Raw genomic sequence first — 15400 nt, 5'->3', positions numbered from 1 at the left:
AGAGAGGGTACCTTGTCCAGCACTACTTATGCAGGGCCTGGGGGCCCACCGGTGGATCCACCTGTTCACCTGTGGGCCAGTCCGAGCCAGGCTGGAGGGTTTCCCTGTGGAAAGGGCTAATTTGTATGTTTCTGTAAAAACACTATTGTTTTTCTAATGCCAGACCCTCTCTTTACGTTCAAGCACTCATATCTTTTATTTTTCACTAGCCTCTGAAGATTTATTTCCTCAGTGACTAAAAACGTGTGTTTTTTTTTTTAACAAAATGGTCCAGATTTATCAAAAGTAGAGTAATATGTACTATATGCAGTTTGCTTCTCTAATGTGAAGGGTGCGGCAGATTATTGAATACTGGCGCACATCTTCATTAATCTGGCGCACCCTGCACTGCGCGGGAAGGGCGCATCTTCTTTTTTCTTTTGGTGCACCTTTGATATACAGCGTGCAACACAATTCTTCTGAGTCGCGGTAATAAATGTGGCGCACAGTCTGGAACGCCACGTTATATGCAGAATTTTGTGACACAATATTGGCGCAAACACTTTATAAATACGTGTACACGCAGTTTTCATGTTCTTTTTTGGTGCAAAGTCAGACAGAAAAGGAGCACAAGTACATTAATAAACGTGATACTGTAGTGAATACATAACACACACAGTCCGGCGGGAGAGAGCCGGGTGTAATGTGTATATAGAGGGCAGCACCAGCTTTGCTCCCTCAGGTGCTGCCCCGCGCGCGCGCTCACCCCCGAGGCGCGCCCCCGGCTCAGGTGCCTGCCCAGCGCGCGCTCCCCGGCTCAGGTACAGGAGGACGATGAGGGGCGTGGCTGCCGGGGGTTTGCTCGCGGCCAATCGGGGCGGGCGGTGCGGTCACGTGCTCCTTGCGCTCTGGCTCGCGCCCGGCTTGCTGTGTGTGTGTGTGTGAGGAGGATAAGGAGGAGGAGGCGGCGGAGGAGCATCATCATCATCACCGGGAGACCGGTAACTAATACCGCAGGGGGGCGGGGGAATATAATCCCGGCAGAGGGGAGGGGGGAGGTGTGAGCCCCCGCTCTAAAGATGAGGGATAACGCATGTAGAGAGTTGTGCTCCTGAGTGCGGTACCGGTCCGGCTCGGTGTGAGGGAGCCGCTGCCGCTGTGTGTGTATGGGAGCCCTGTGCCCGCATTATCCATGTAGCGGGGGCGCTGCGCATGTGGGATGGGTGTGCGGGATGAGCCGCAGTGACACAACTTACTCTGAGCCTTTGTGCTCCTCTCATTACACGCCGGGGAGTGCTGCTCTGCAGGTGCTTAATGCAGCACAACCTGCGTGTAACCCCTCACTGCCCGGAGACCTGCACCAACCTATGCCACAGCGCAGTACACAGCCTGCTCTTCCCCAGCACTCTCTCCAGGCAGAGGTTGTCCTTGGGCTGCTGTGACCCTCAGTGATGCGCAGCAGTGTGCAGAGGGGAGAAGTTTTTGGGTAGTCCTGTCAGCAGCACTTTTAAGGTCATGGAGTAACTTGTGTGATAGAAGATGATGGATCACTTCTATCTAATGTACAATCCAGCAAAAGGGGCTCTCTACTAATAACGGGGTCTCCCTGAGATGTATAGCGGGTACCTGAGGGTGACCCCAAAGAGAGTTCATCTACGTGCAGGCAGTGATTATCATTCTACATGTTATATCTGCTCTATAGATCATATCTATCGCCTATCAATAACATATGTATCCATTTCTATCTGATCCATCTATTTACTGTATTCTCTCCTTCGTGTTTCATACCTAAAGGATCTATATTCTTTCCCTTTGCCTTATCTATGTACTGTATCTATCATCTATACATGAATCAATGTATCTATCTCCTTCCCATCTCATCTATCTGCATCTATATACAGTATCTATCAATCTTTCACGTCTCATATCTATCTATATAAAATGTCTATCTCTTCACCTATGCACAGTCTATATCTCCTTCCCATCTCATATCTATCTGCATCTATATACAGTATCTATCTATCTTTATCATCTCATATCAATGTACAGCATATTTCCTCATCTCATATCTATGTACAGTATCTATCAATCTTTCATATCTCATATCTATCTATGTAGAGCATCTATCTCCTCGCCTGTGCACAGTATCTATCTCCTTCCCATCTTTCTCCTATACATTATTTAGTGTATATCTCCTGTGTGTTGTGTTGTTCGTGCACATGGTCCCGGTGCTTTGTGCTGTTTATCTACTTAGTTGTTGTAGGATAATGTTGCTATGGTTTCTGCAGATAATACACAGATACCCCCCCCAGCGTCCGTCCTTCCATGAGTAGTCCTGGTTGTGTATGTGCAGCGTTTCCCCCCCCCCTGTGCTGTGCTGTAGCTGGGGGTCATGTAACGTGCATTGTGCTGTGTGGTCAGCCCTCCCTGGTCCAGACTTGTTTGCTTGGACTCCTTTTGAGCACCTCTTCATGAATAGGGATTTGTTCTCGCCCCATGCACATGCGCTGTGGGCCCCCCAGCAGGTCTGCCAGATGGTGTCCCTCCGACTCCAGTCACTTCTCACGTTGCTGCTGCGGGACAGACTGTGCTGAGAGGAGCTGGGAGAATGAATGGAGAATGAGCCCAGGTACCTGATGGAAAGCTGCTGCATCCACAGCTCTGTATACTCTGTATACTTGTGTGTCTGTGTGATACTGGCTGCATCCACATCTCTGTATACTTGTGCGTCTATGTGACCCTGGCTGCATCCACATCTCTGTATACTTGTGTGTTTATGTGATACTGGCTGCATCCACATTTCTGTATACTCTATACTCTGTATACTTGTGTGTCTCTGTGATACTTGCTCCATCTCTTTCTCTCTCTCTGTGTGATACTGCCTACACCTACAACTCTGTATACTTGTGCGTCTATGTGACAGCGGTTGAATGCACATCTGTGTATACGTATTTGTTTATGTGATGCTGGCTCCCTGTTTTTTACCTCTGTATACTCTTTATACTTTTTGTATGTAATTCTGTGGTCGGGAAGTAAGAGTTCTCCTTCTGGATACTGCCAATTCAGGCCACCATCTAAATCTCTGTGTACTTGTTTATCTATGTGATACAGGCTCCATGTACATCTCTGTATCTATGTGATGTTTGCTCCATTTACATCCGTTTATTTTGTATATTTTTGTGTCTCTGATTCTGGCTCCATGTAGTGGGATATTTCCTTTGTGTATAACTGTGTGTCTGACGCTGCCTCCATATACATCTCTGTATACCTGTGTGTCTATGTGACGCTGCCCCCATGTACATCTCTGTATACCTGTGTGTCTGTGATGCTGCCCCCATGTCCATCTCTGTATACCTGTGTGTCTATGTGACGCTGCCCCCATGTACATCTCTGTATACCTGTGTGTCTATGTGACACTGCCCCCATGTACATCTCTGTATCCCTGTGTGTCTGACGCTGCCTCCATATACATCTCTGTATACCTGTGTGTCTATGTGACGCTGCCCCCATGTCCATCTCTGTATCCCTGTGTGTCTATGTGACGCTGCCCCCATGTACATCTCTGTATCCCTGTGTGTCTATGTGACGCTGCCCCTATGTACATCTCTGTATACCTGTGTGTCTATGTGACGCTGCCCCCGTGTACATCTCTGTATACCTGTGTGTCTATGTGACGCTGCCCCCATGTCCATCTCTGTATACCTGTGTGTCTATGTGACGCTGCCTCCATGTACATCTCTGTATCCCTGTGTGTCTATGTGACGCTGCCCCCATGTACATCTCTGTATACCTGTGTGTCTATGTGACGCTGCCCCCGTGTACATCTCTGTATACCTGTGTGTCTATGTGACGCTGCCCCCATGTCCATCTCTGTATACCTGTGTGTCTATGTGACGCTGCCTCCATGTACATCTCTGTATCCCTGTGTGTCTATGTGACGCTGCCCCTATGTACATCTCTGTATACCTGTGTGTCTATGTGACGCTGCCCCCGTGTACATCTCTGTATACCTGTGTGTCTATGTGACGCTGCCCCCATGTACATCTCTGTATCCCTGTGTGTCTATGTGACGCTGCCCCTATGTACATCTCTGTATCCCTGTGTGTCTATGTGACGCTGCCCCTATGTACATCTCTGTATACCTGTGTGTCTATGTGACGCTGCCCCCGTGTACATCTCTGTATACCTGTGTGTCTATGTGACGCTGCCCCCATGTAGTGGTATATTCCCCTTTATACTTTGTATACCTTTGTGTCTATGCTGTTTACTTGTCAGTTGTTTCTTATCTCCATGTAATTCCTTTGCTGCTGTCACATTGTGTTGCTGGACTAACCTGTTCATTACTTTTGCTATGAGCTCGGTGTGTTAAAGGTGCCTATGTGTGATCTCATTCATCTCCGCACTCTTTGAAGTTACGTGTGTATATACTGTTGTGTTGTCTCCAGAAAACTTCACTACTGAGGGTTCCGGACTGATCCGGCCAGTTCTGTAAGTTTGGACGGGGTCTGAGCGGCTGGTCCTGATCTTTCCTCTGATATGTAATGAATTAGTTACCGGCCGATGTGCTGGTTGTAGTTTTTCCTGGCTTTATCTCTCCACTTTTTGGTCTTGGTGACCTGTTTTTCCTCTCTCATCACCTCTTATCTCTGTGCCGAATTGGGAATTTAGTGGGGGAGGTAGCAAGCGCTGCGGAGTTTATTATACAGTACAGAATCCAAAATCTCCATAAAGGATATCTATAATCTATGAAATGCACATATATGTACATTATCGGGAGACAATGCTCCTATTCCAGCAATGTTTACCTGTATTGTATGGCCGCATTCACACTGCTGTGTATTGTGTAGAGTTTTTCACACTTTATAAAGCAGGCTATCTCTACAACCTATAGGTTTACACTGGATAGTAGTGGTGTATTATATATATATATTTACTAGATCTCTATATGTTGTCTATTGCATTTATTTGCTGGTGGTGATGCCTGCTCTCCACCTATTGATGTCTATGCATTACTTATTCCACCATTACCGTGTAATAATATATCCGGGGGTCACAGTACAGATATTACAGAGCTGCCCGTTGTCTTATTAGCCGCTGTAATATGTCTATTGTGTGTTCCTATAGCCCAGAATTTTGTAATAACAGGGTAAGTCACAGCCGGGGAGAGATGGAAGACAATTATACCTTTTAGGAAGCTATTCCTCGTAATCCAATTACCGCAGAACATATGTGAGGGAGGCCGAGCAGCCCCCCATGTCACAAGCAGAAGGACTGACACTTCAGACGACAACACTATTTATTAGCGTCTCTTTAACCCCTGGATTTCTGCTTGTTTGTGGTGAGACGCATTGCCCGGCGCTAGAGCTGCAGGCATGATGATGGCTCCAGATGTCGCTGATATTTGCATAATGTTCATGTTAAGTAACCTGCTCCGTGCTCATTGTATGGGATCCGGCTACGTTACTCCTGCGTCCGGCCAAACTTCCACAGGGACGTCTGGAAGATGATGTACGTCTTTTCTTAGGATGTGATGGATGACTGACACGTTTGCTGTAAGTGATCCGCCATGATGTGTGGGTTTCCCTTGTGCAGCTGCCAGCAGCGGGAGCGATATCTTTTTACCAAGTTTGATCCGTGTAATTATTTTATTTTGGATGTTACATTAGCGTCTATTAGTTGCACGCTGCTTCCTCAGTAAAAGCTGGGCTCGTCATGTGAATACTTGTGTTGTATAATAACCTGCCAGGATTAGAAGACTCTTGTACTGTAAATAATTTGTCACCTTTTTAACGCTGCGTTTGCCATGGCTGGATGGGACAGGGATGGGATATGGATCATTGCTTGTTAATACAGACATATATGCTGTATAGTGTGAATGAATGCTTGATCCACTGCTGGGACTGTCAGTAGTGTGGTACCTAACATTACCTATATTGTTACCTAAGCCTTCCATCATCATCATCATCATCACCAATAGAAGTCAGTGGCTGGTGTGATGGCTTATGTGGCAGGCAATTCCTGGAATTCTTCATTAGTGGGGACCCTGGATCCCGTAGTCTGAAAAACCAAAAAAAACTTTAATGAACATTTCCTAGTGTTTACTTTTTAGCCAGGAAATTTTATCTGTGAATGACTGATCGCAATATACTTGCAGATAGGATTCTCTTTAATCTACTCAGCTCCTCCTGCTCTATAACATGCTGCCTACAGATCGGACACTATGTACAATCTGCTCAGCTCCTCCTGTTCTATAACTCTGCCTGCAGATCAGACACTATGTATAATCTGCGCCCATCTCCTCCTGCTCTATAACATGCTGCCTGCAGATAGGATACTATGTATAATCTTCTCATCTCCTCCTGCTCTATAACATGCTGCCTGCAGATAGGACACTATGTAGAATCTTCTCATCTCCTCCTGCTCTATAACATGCTGCCTGCAGATCAGACACTATGTACAATCTTCTCATCTCATCCTGCTCTATAACTTGCTGCCTGCAGATAGGACACTATGTAGAATCTGCTCAGCTCCTCCTGCTCTATATCCTGCTGTTTGCAGTTAGAATAGCATGTACAATCTGCTTGCACTTTGTTATTTCCTGGTTCAGCACTGCTGTTGCTGGATGTCTGCTAGTCTATCAAAATATAGCAGTCTAAAAAAAGAAATATGGCATGTACATGAGAGTCTATGAATCTTGATGTGCAGCTCAGTGGGGGGGGGGGGGGGGCTTCTTGGCCAGAGGTACACAGAGGTAACTGTGCCCTTGGCTGAGGTGTCTGTGGTGTCAGCGTTGTGGTCTTGGTGCTGGGATCACTGTGGATTACTACCTAAAATCCTGCTTGATCGCTAAAAACAACCAAAAACAACAGATGGTGTATGAGACGTATGCCCATCATAATACCCCGTGTGCAACATCCCTGCCAGCAACTAATGAACGCTCGATCACAGTCATCCTTAAAAAAAACTCCCCGCTTTTCATTTATGCCGCCTTTTGGGATTTGTTTTTAGACTGTGAATCCATCTGAATGTGTCTTGTACTCATCTATACACAAACTGGGGAAAATCAAGATGAATGGAATAGACTTGTAACTAATTTGATATGTGTGAGGCCCTACTTATCCTCGGGGAAATGGTCAGGTCATTAATGAGGTTTCCTTTGAGCAGAATTAGTATAGACTTCCATCTACATAGGTTATTTATAGGTGACTGGTTGTGGTGTGACACCCTGCTAAATCCTACTACTAGCAAAGCCACATGTGGCTCTGTCCAAATTCTGAAACGGCTAATAAGCAGGGGTGCGGTGTTCTGCCCCTCTCGTAACTTTGCAGATGAGAATCGGATGGTTTATGTTGCGCCTAGCGCAGTGGTTCTCAACCTGTGGGTCGTGACCCCAGCAGGGGTTGAACGACCAAAACACAGGGGTCGCCTAAAGCCTTTGTAGCAAGGATTTTATTGCATTTTTACTGAAAATCGCATGGTTTGGGGTCACCGCAACATGAGTAACTGTATTGCGGGGTCACAGCATTACAAAGGTTGAGAACCACTGGCCTAGCGGCAGAATTTGCTGCAGATCTCCAGCCAGCTTCAACCTTTTACATTGCGACAACATGCAACATTACTTGATATATTTATTGCCCCGAGTGCATGTCTTGGGGGGGGGGGGGGGCGGGCTCACCCGGTGCTGAGGATGGCACTAGAGGGATTAAAGTCATATATAATGCAAGGAGTCCTCATGATTATGGGTCAGCAAAAATGGAACTCTTCATCATATATTGCTATGATGCTTGGTGTCTCGTCAGTGAAATACATCCATTAAAGGACATCTACCACCAGGATGAAGGATTGTAAACCAAGCACACTACAATACTGTGGAGCAGGATCTACTCCGTTTTTTTTTTTAATCTTTCTATGCCATTGCGCAATTTTAAAATCCGTTTTTCTTAAAAACAAATGAGTCCAACTTATACACAGGGCAAACCACGACAGTGTGTATGAGCTAATAGAACTACATGGGACAGTTTGCTATTAGTTGAAATAGTGGCTATAGGCTCATGTGCATGAGTCCCTAGATGTTGGGAATGATACGTAGTCCCAGATTAGAGCGCGAGGAGACGTTGCTTTTCAGGAAATAATCTGATTATATGCTCCTATCACCACGTACAATGACAAGGAGGTAAAGATGTCCTTTCCACATGTTACTTGCAGCTCCTGTGTCAGTAAGGGTTAACAAGTCATTATGTGCCGGCACAGGACGCAGCAACCATTTTCCGGCAGGCCTCCTGGGTGCCATTGCAATTTACTCGTTTTTTCTGCAGGCCGACCCTGAGTTACATTAACAATAAGTAATCGTCTCCCTTGTCCTGTCCTGACCTGCGTGTAATGGCACGGAGCGGGAAATGTCACTGCAGCCGGGTGACGCGCAGATCTCCGCTCGGACAAGTCGGCGTGACGTCGTTTCTCCAGTCGCACACAATTTTCTATAGTGAAATTTCCCCAAAATATTCTGCACAATCTGAACACGCGGGGACATGTTGATAAGATCCAATGTATAAAACCTGTTAATATCATGCAGTGTATTTAATCAGAGAATTTTCTGGTAGAGGAACAGGGACCTTCTGGAATGAGCAAGGAGGATGACGGCTGTAGACTATTCTTCTGATCAGAAATGAACTTTTGGGCAATGACCTTTTATACTTTTTAACATACCTGCAAGAGCAGTAATGGAGGCGATTTTCACTTGTCACTTTCATAAGCGAAGAACAAGCTGCACGGAGATGACAGAAGCGCTTATAGCCCTTATGTTACTGGTGCTCTAATAGGATCCATCCATCCACATAGACATGTGAGCGATTTTCTATTATGAGCGCTGTCCGAGTCTATATCTGTATATTGGGGTAGTTTGTTCGCACGCGCCAAATCCCTCCAGGCGCTGAGGGAGAGCCTTCATTTTCTTTGCCATGGATAGGCTATGGCCAGGCAGTATAGCAATCGCACACACTGCTCTGGTCCTGCCTAACCCTGGAGCAGGACATGTTCAGCCTGTGAAAAATGATCCATATGCTTATCCGATCCAACAGGCTGAGCAAGGTGCACTTGATGGAGAGTCCTTGTGTCTTACTGCGATGTGATGCAAGGAGTCCCTGTCTCTCAGCTTAGCTGTTGTGCAGGTACTGGTGTGGAGCTGCACACGTAAGTGAGGCTAATCACTATGGGACCTCTAGCCATGGTGTCAGTGGATGCTTATTTGATACTAGAGCAGGTTAAAGTGGTGTGAATATTACTTAGTAGACAAATGATGTCATGCTCCACAAGTCTTTAGAAGATTTATTTGATAAAAAAAGAAAATTGCACATTAATACTTTGAGGAGGACACTGCCCACGCTCCACACATAGCATTGCCATGGCTTCCGCCTCATTAAAGGCAGTGTTTGTTTAGTCTTTGTAGCCGTTCCTCGTGAAGCTATCCGTCTCCTCCGGACAATGGAACAGTAGTATGTTTTATAGAGTTCCTTGAATTCTTTCCTGCCAGAGAATGGCAATGTGTGCGCAGCACTGCTTCATCTGCTCTATGTCTACAGGAATTATCTAATAAATAGTCATCGCTGGTGGAGAGAAATGGCACTTAGTGTATGTTACTGTCTGATCTCTCTGTGTCTTATGTCATCCTTCCTTATCGATATACTGTAACTGTGAGCCAGGGATACTGGTAAATAACGCAAACCCAAAGCTTATAGGAAGTTTTATCACATGCAAATCCATTGTATGGTGGGAAACGGAAGCTACTCCATCCAAATGTTGTCTTTGTCTGATCGTACCCAAATCCATGAACCTCGTATGCGGAATGTGTCTAAGGTTACATTTACCGGGCCGCAGCACACAACTGGGAGGCAAAGGGAGGGGAGCGAGTGCTCCTCACCTCTCCCCTCTCAAGACGCCACACATATCGGTCACAGTTCAATGAGACACCATGCGGTGACCACACCGTGGCCACAATTACGGCCGTGTGAATAGGGCCTTGCGCTACGTGCATACAGTTGGGCTGAAAACAACGGATCCTTTGCTTGTATTTTGTCCTCTTTTGTCTCCTATGGAAGGGCTTAAACCACAAATACGGACAGGAATAGGACCTGCTTCCATGTGACACACACATACAGATCTGTAGGAGTGTGTATGACTACACTGAATAATGTTGTGACACAACATTGTGGGAATTTAGCCTTAGGCTACATTCACACTACCGTATGGAGAACGTATATACGGCCGATATACGTCCTCCGTAGACGCCAATGGGCGCACGGCGGCACCGTACCGCTCCGTAGCCGGGAAAAAGATAAGACCTGTCCTATCTTTTCCCGTAATACGGCGCCGTGCGCCATGTATCTCTATGGAGAGGGGCGGGGTGAGCTGCGTTCACCTCCTCCTCCTCTCCCCGTGCACTGCCGTTGCCCGCTACGGTACGGGCGGGCGGGCAACGGCAGTGTGAATGTAGCCTAAGGGGTTAAATACTAATAGCAGTCAATATCAGTTCATTGAGAGTCCTGTCGCCTATCTTAACCCCCACTAAAGCGCCATCACCATTAAAGATATGATTCTTATCCCCCTGCAGCCTCTAAACTTGACTCCTCTCGGGCAAAAAATGACTCTTCTCTGTGCATTTCCATTATCTGTTTCTTCTCATGGTGATTCTATTGTTCTTGAGGATATGTCACGAGTGAGCGATCAGTGCTTGTCTCGCGCCATGCAAGAAGAGAGACTGTGGTGCCCTGCAGCTTCATGTTTATATGTAATATTACAGATTTTTGGCTTATTTCTCCCCGGTTTACCCCAATGATTAGTATGTAGTGTGTCCAGACATTGTTGTGCAGAGTGCAGTGCGCTTGACCTTCCTTGCTCTTGGAGAAATTAGATTAATCCGTGTAACCATATTGCTCAGACACAGAATTCTAGCGGCTTCTGCTGATTTGATTAATTGGTTGTTGCAAAATAAATTACTGGAACTATTTAAGCGCAAGTAAAGCAGATGAGCCGGACCTTCACTTCATTTCACCAGCCTGCAGAGGCCCGGGTGTAATCCTTCATTACCCTCCATGTCATAATAAAAGTACATTTCATGTATATAGTGCCATCATATTCTGTAGCGCTTTACAAACTATAGGGGACGTATACATATATAATATTACATTACAGAGTACAGACAGTCATATGGAACAATAGGAATGAGGGCCCTGATCACAAGAGCTTACAGTCTATGAGGATGAGGGGGTGACACAAGACCTTACAGTCTATGAGGATGAGGGGGTGACACAAGAGCTTACAGTCTATGAGGAGGAGGGGGTGACACAAGAGCTTACAGTCTATGAGGATGAGGGGGTGACACAAGAGCTTACAGTCTATGAGGATGAAGGGGTGACACAAGAGCTTACAGTCTATGAGGATGAGGGGGTGACACAAGAGCTTACAGTCTATGAGGATGAGGGGGTGACACAAGAGCTTACAGTCTATGAGGATGAGGGGGTGACACAAGAGCTTACAGTCTATGAGGATGAGGGGGTGACACAAGAGCTTACAGTCTATGAGGATGAGGGGGGGACACAAGAGCTTACAGTCTATGAGGATGAGGGGGTGACACAAGAGCTTACAGTCAATAAGGATGAGGGGGTGACACAAGAGCTTACAGTCAATAAGGATGAGGGGGGGACACAAGAGCTTACAGTCAATGAGGATGAGGGGGGGACACAAGAGCTTACAGTCTATGAGGAGGAGGTGGTGACACAAGAGCTTACAGTCTATGAGGATGAGGGGTGACACAAGAGCTTACAGTCTATGAGGATGAAGGGGGTGACACAAGAGCTTACAGTCTATGAGGATGAGGGGTGACACAAGAGCTTACAGTCTATGAGGATGAGGGGTGACACAAGAGCTTACAGTCTATGAGGATGAGGGGTGACACAAGAGCTTACAGTCTATGAGGATGAGGGGGTGACACAAGAGCTTACAGTCTATGAAGATGAAGGGGGTGACACAAGAGCTTACAGTCTATGAGGAGGAGGGGGTGACACAAGAGCTTACAGTCTATGAGGATGAGGGGGTGACACAAGAGCTTACAGTCTATGAGGATGAGGGAGTGACACAAGAGCTTATAGTCTATGAGGATGAAGGGGGTGACACAAGAGCTTACAGTCTATAAGGATGAGGGGGTGACACAAGAGCTTGCAGTCTATGAGGATGAGGGGGGGGACACAAGAGCTTACAGTCTATGAGGATAAGGGGGTGACACAAGAGCTTACAGTCTATGAGGAGGAGGGGGTGACACAAGAGCTTACAGTCTATGAGGATGAAGGGGGTGACACAAGAGCTTACAGTCTATGAGGGGGAGGGGACACAAGAGCTTGCAGTCTATGAGGATGAGGGGTGACACAAGAGCTTACAGTCTATGAGGATGAGGGGGTGACACAAGAGCTTACAGTCTATGAAGATGAAGGGGGTGACACAAGAGCTTACAGTCTATGAGGAGGAGGGGGTGACACAAGAGCTTACAGTCTATGAGGATGAGGGGGTGACACAAGAGCTTACAGTCTATGAGGATGAGGGAGTGACACAAGAGCTTATAGTCTATGAGGATGAAGGGGGTGACACAAGAGCTTACAGTCTATAAGGATGAGGGGGTGACACAAGAGCTTGCAGTCTATGAGGATGAGGGGGGGGACACAAGAGCTTACAGTCTATGAGGATAAGGGGGTGACACAAGAGCTTACAGTCTATGAGGAGGAGGGGGTGACACAAGAGCTTACAGTCTATGAGGATGAAGGGGGTGACACAAGAGCTTACAGTCTATGAGGGGGAGGGGACACAAGAGCTTGCAGTCTATGAGGATGAGGGGGGGGACACAAGAGCTTACAGTCTATGAGGATAAGGGGGTGACACAAGAGCTTACAGTCTATGAGGATGAGGGAGTGACACAAGAGCTTACAGTCTATGAGGATGAGGGGTGACACAAGAGCTTACAGTCTATGAGGATGAGGGGGTGACACAAGAGCTTACAGTCTATGAGGATGAGGGGGTGACACAAGAGCTTACAGTCTATGAGGATGAGGGGTGACACAAGAGCTTACAGTCTATGAGGATGAAGGGGGTGACGCGACCTTACAGTCTGAGGATGAAGGGGTTGACACAAGAGCTTACAGTCTATGAGGAGGAGGGGGTGACACAAGAGCTTACAGTCTATGAGGATGAGGGAGTGACAAATGAGCTTATAGTCTATGAGGATGAAGGGGGTGACACAAGAGCTTACAGTCTATAAGGATGAGGGGGTGACACAAGAGCTTGCAGTCTATGAGGATGAGGGGGGGGGGGACACAAGAGCTTACAGTCTATGAGGATAAGGGGGTGACACAAGAGCTTACAGTCTATGAGGATGAGGGGGGGGGCACAAAAGCTTACAGTCTATGAGGATAAGGGGGTGACATGTGCTTCCCATCTATGAGGATTTAGGGGGTATTGCATATTGCACTGTGGAGAAATCCCCCTGACGTGTCTGCTCCTTATCAATTATAAGGACCTCTTTTTCCTTCTAATTATCAAAACTGCTCAGTTTTAGGAGATGATCAGCAAGATAACAATTACCTGATGTATGGACATCCTTATAATTTCTCTGCCACATGCTTCTTAGGAAATGTTCTTCACATATGGGAAAATTAAATTAAAAAATAAAACCCAATTTTTTTTTTCCGGTGAAGTAAATGGCTGCATTGTTGAAGCTGCTATAAGTTTGAGTTTAATAAATTAGGCACATCCCGCTAAACTACAAAGATAAGGACTTTGGGAAAAAAATCTTCACGTATAAGCAATCTGAAAAAAATCCTACTTTGTATGTGGTTTTGCTAGTTCTGTTAATTTGCCCCATGTTGTGTGTCCAGAGTGTGAATAACGCACTGCCCTCCTCCCACCTTCACAGCAAGAAATCCCAGCGATATCGCCAGCGCCAATTATCCGCAGGATCACGTTCAGACAGGCAGCTGCTCGGCAGCAAACTCTTATGGCCAAGTTTCTGGAACTTTTCTAGTCATCACTTCATGCACTGAATAATTCTTCTTGCTTGTAGAATTTTCCAGTTTTGTGAACTCTTGGGTTTACCACCTAGTTGTTAGCTGTGAAAATGAAGTACCTGGAGAGGGGCCCGACTCGTAGTCTTCCCTACGTGACTTGTAGTTATTCATGATGTGAGTAGAATATGGAGAATCCTAGCGGAAGACATGTGGACGCGGGAGTATATGTATAATTGTTCTTTACTGTGCTAGATGTAAAGCAGAGCAATTGCTATGAAAGGAGAAGAAAAATGGTGGTGGAGGATGAGGTTGACTTTTTAGAATAAAAGCAGCTCCATCTTTCGGAAGCCTAGCATTTAGCTGGAGAACCACTAGCATGGACAGTTGCCTTATCTCTTGGAGCCATACAGGTCCTCTTAGTGCAGTCCGCTTAGGTTGGGTTAGTGGGTGTAAATCTTTGGCTTGTTGCCCTTCTGCTCAGTGGATATACCAGTTTTGATAACAAAATGTCCATGGAGTCTTGCTTTTGGCTCTCTGGTGGTTGACATCTTCGTTCTTTGGGATCATGAATGTCATAGAATTACGGAAACTCCGCTCCAGAACTATCTGGACTGCCGACATGTAGCAGACATACAGCCATATGACTGCTACCTACCTCATTCTCACATAACAGCCACTTGGCACCCTGTATTGCTTAGGGGAGTTGTAGGGGTAGCGCTTGGTAAGTAGAGCGCTCCTGTATCTGTAGTTATGTACACCTCAAAGCGGTTGTGTGGTCAGTACTTTTTTATTTTTTAAATGGTTTAAAATGATGTTAATCTCTAATCTATCGCGGCTCATGTTCCTGTGTGGGTTCCAATTGTCTCTACTTTTGGACTTTTTTTTTAATGTAGAGGGGGCATACTATAGAGCAGTGGTGGCAAACCTATGGCACGGGTGCCAGAGGGGGCACTCAGAGCGCAGCACAGAGCTTGCCAGACAGCACTCAAGGCCTCTTGCAGTTCCAGGCAGTCCAGGACCCTAGAAGGAAGCTAATATGATAATCCAAATGTCTTCTCCTTCTTTCTACTGTATTGGTGTCCTCGGGTGCCTATACAATTTAAACCTGTGACAGGGCAGTGAGTAATAAGTTATGGCTTAAATTGTCCCATCGGCACTTTACGAAAAATACATGGGTTTTTGGTTGTAGTTTGAGCACTCGGTCTCTAAAAGGTTTGCCATCGAGTCTATAGAGTGTGTAGGGATTTTAGATGCGTTGGAGTTGAAGCAGCTCTCAGATATACAATGTGAAAGTCTTTGCATTACTGATTTCTGATTTTTTTTTTTCTATTTCTGGCTTCCTCCTTAGACCGTCATGCGAACATTAAGTATTAGCA

The 15400-nt window shown here is 46.2% G+C and overlaps 1 protein-coding gene across 7 annotated transcripts in view; it reads left to right on the top strand.

Annotated features, from left to right (window-relative positions):
- Positions 1–834: 834 nt before the first annotated feature.
- Positions 835–15400, top strand: part of STRBP (spermatid perinuclear RNA binding protein) — an 88886-nt gene continuing 74320 nt past the window's right edge. For 4 of the 7 annotated variants that reach the window (XM_072125057.1, XM_072125056.1, XM_072125055.1 and 1 more), the window contains exon 1: positions 2465–2608. The gene's annotated coding sequence lies outside the window, so the exon portion shown is untranslated. Of the gene's footprint in view, positions 981–2464; positions 2609–4448; positions 4468–5509; positions 5532–15400 lie in introns of those variants that run through there. The other 3 variants (XM_072125052.1, XM_072125054.1, XM_072125053.1) reach the window with 3 other exon arrangements.

The sequence above is a fragment of the Engystomops pustulosus genome, chromosome 9, assembly GCF_040894005.1.
Source record: "Engystomops pustulosus chromosome 9, aEngPut4.maternal, whole genome shotgun sequence".
NCBI lineage: Eukaryota > Metazoa > Chordata > Amphibia > Anura > Leptodactylidae > Engystomops > Engystomops pustulosus.
The sequence above is the reverse complement of the archived record's forward strand: the minus strand, read 5'-3'. Positions and strand labels throughout refer to the sequence as shown.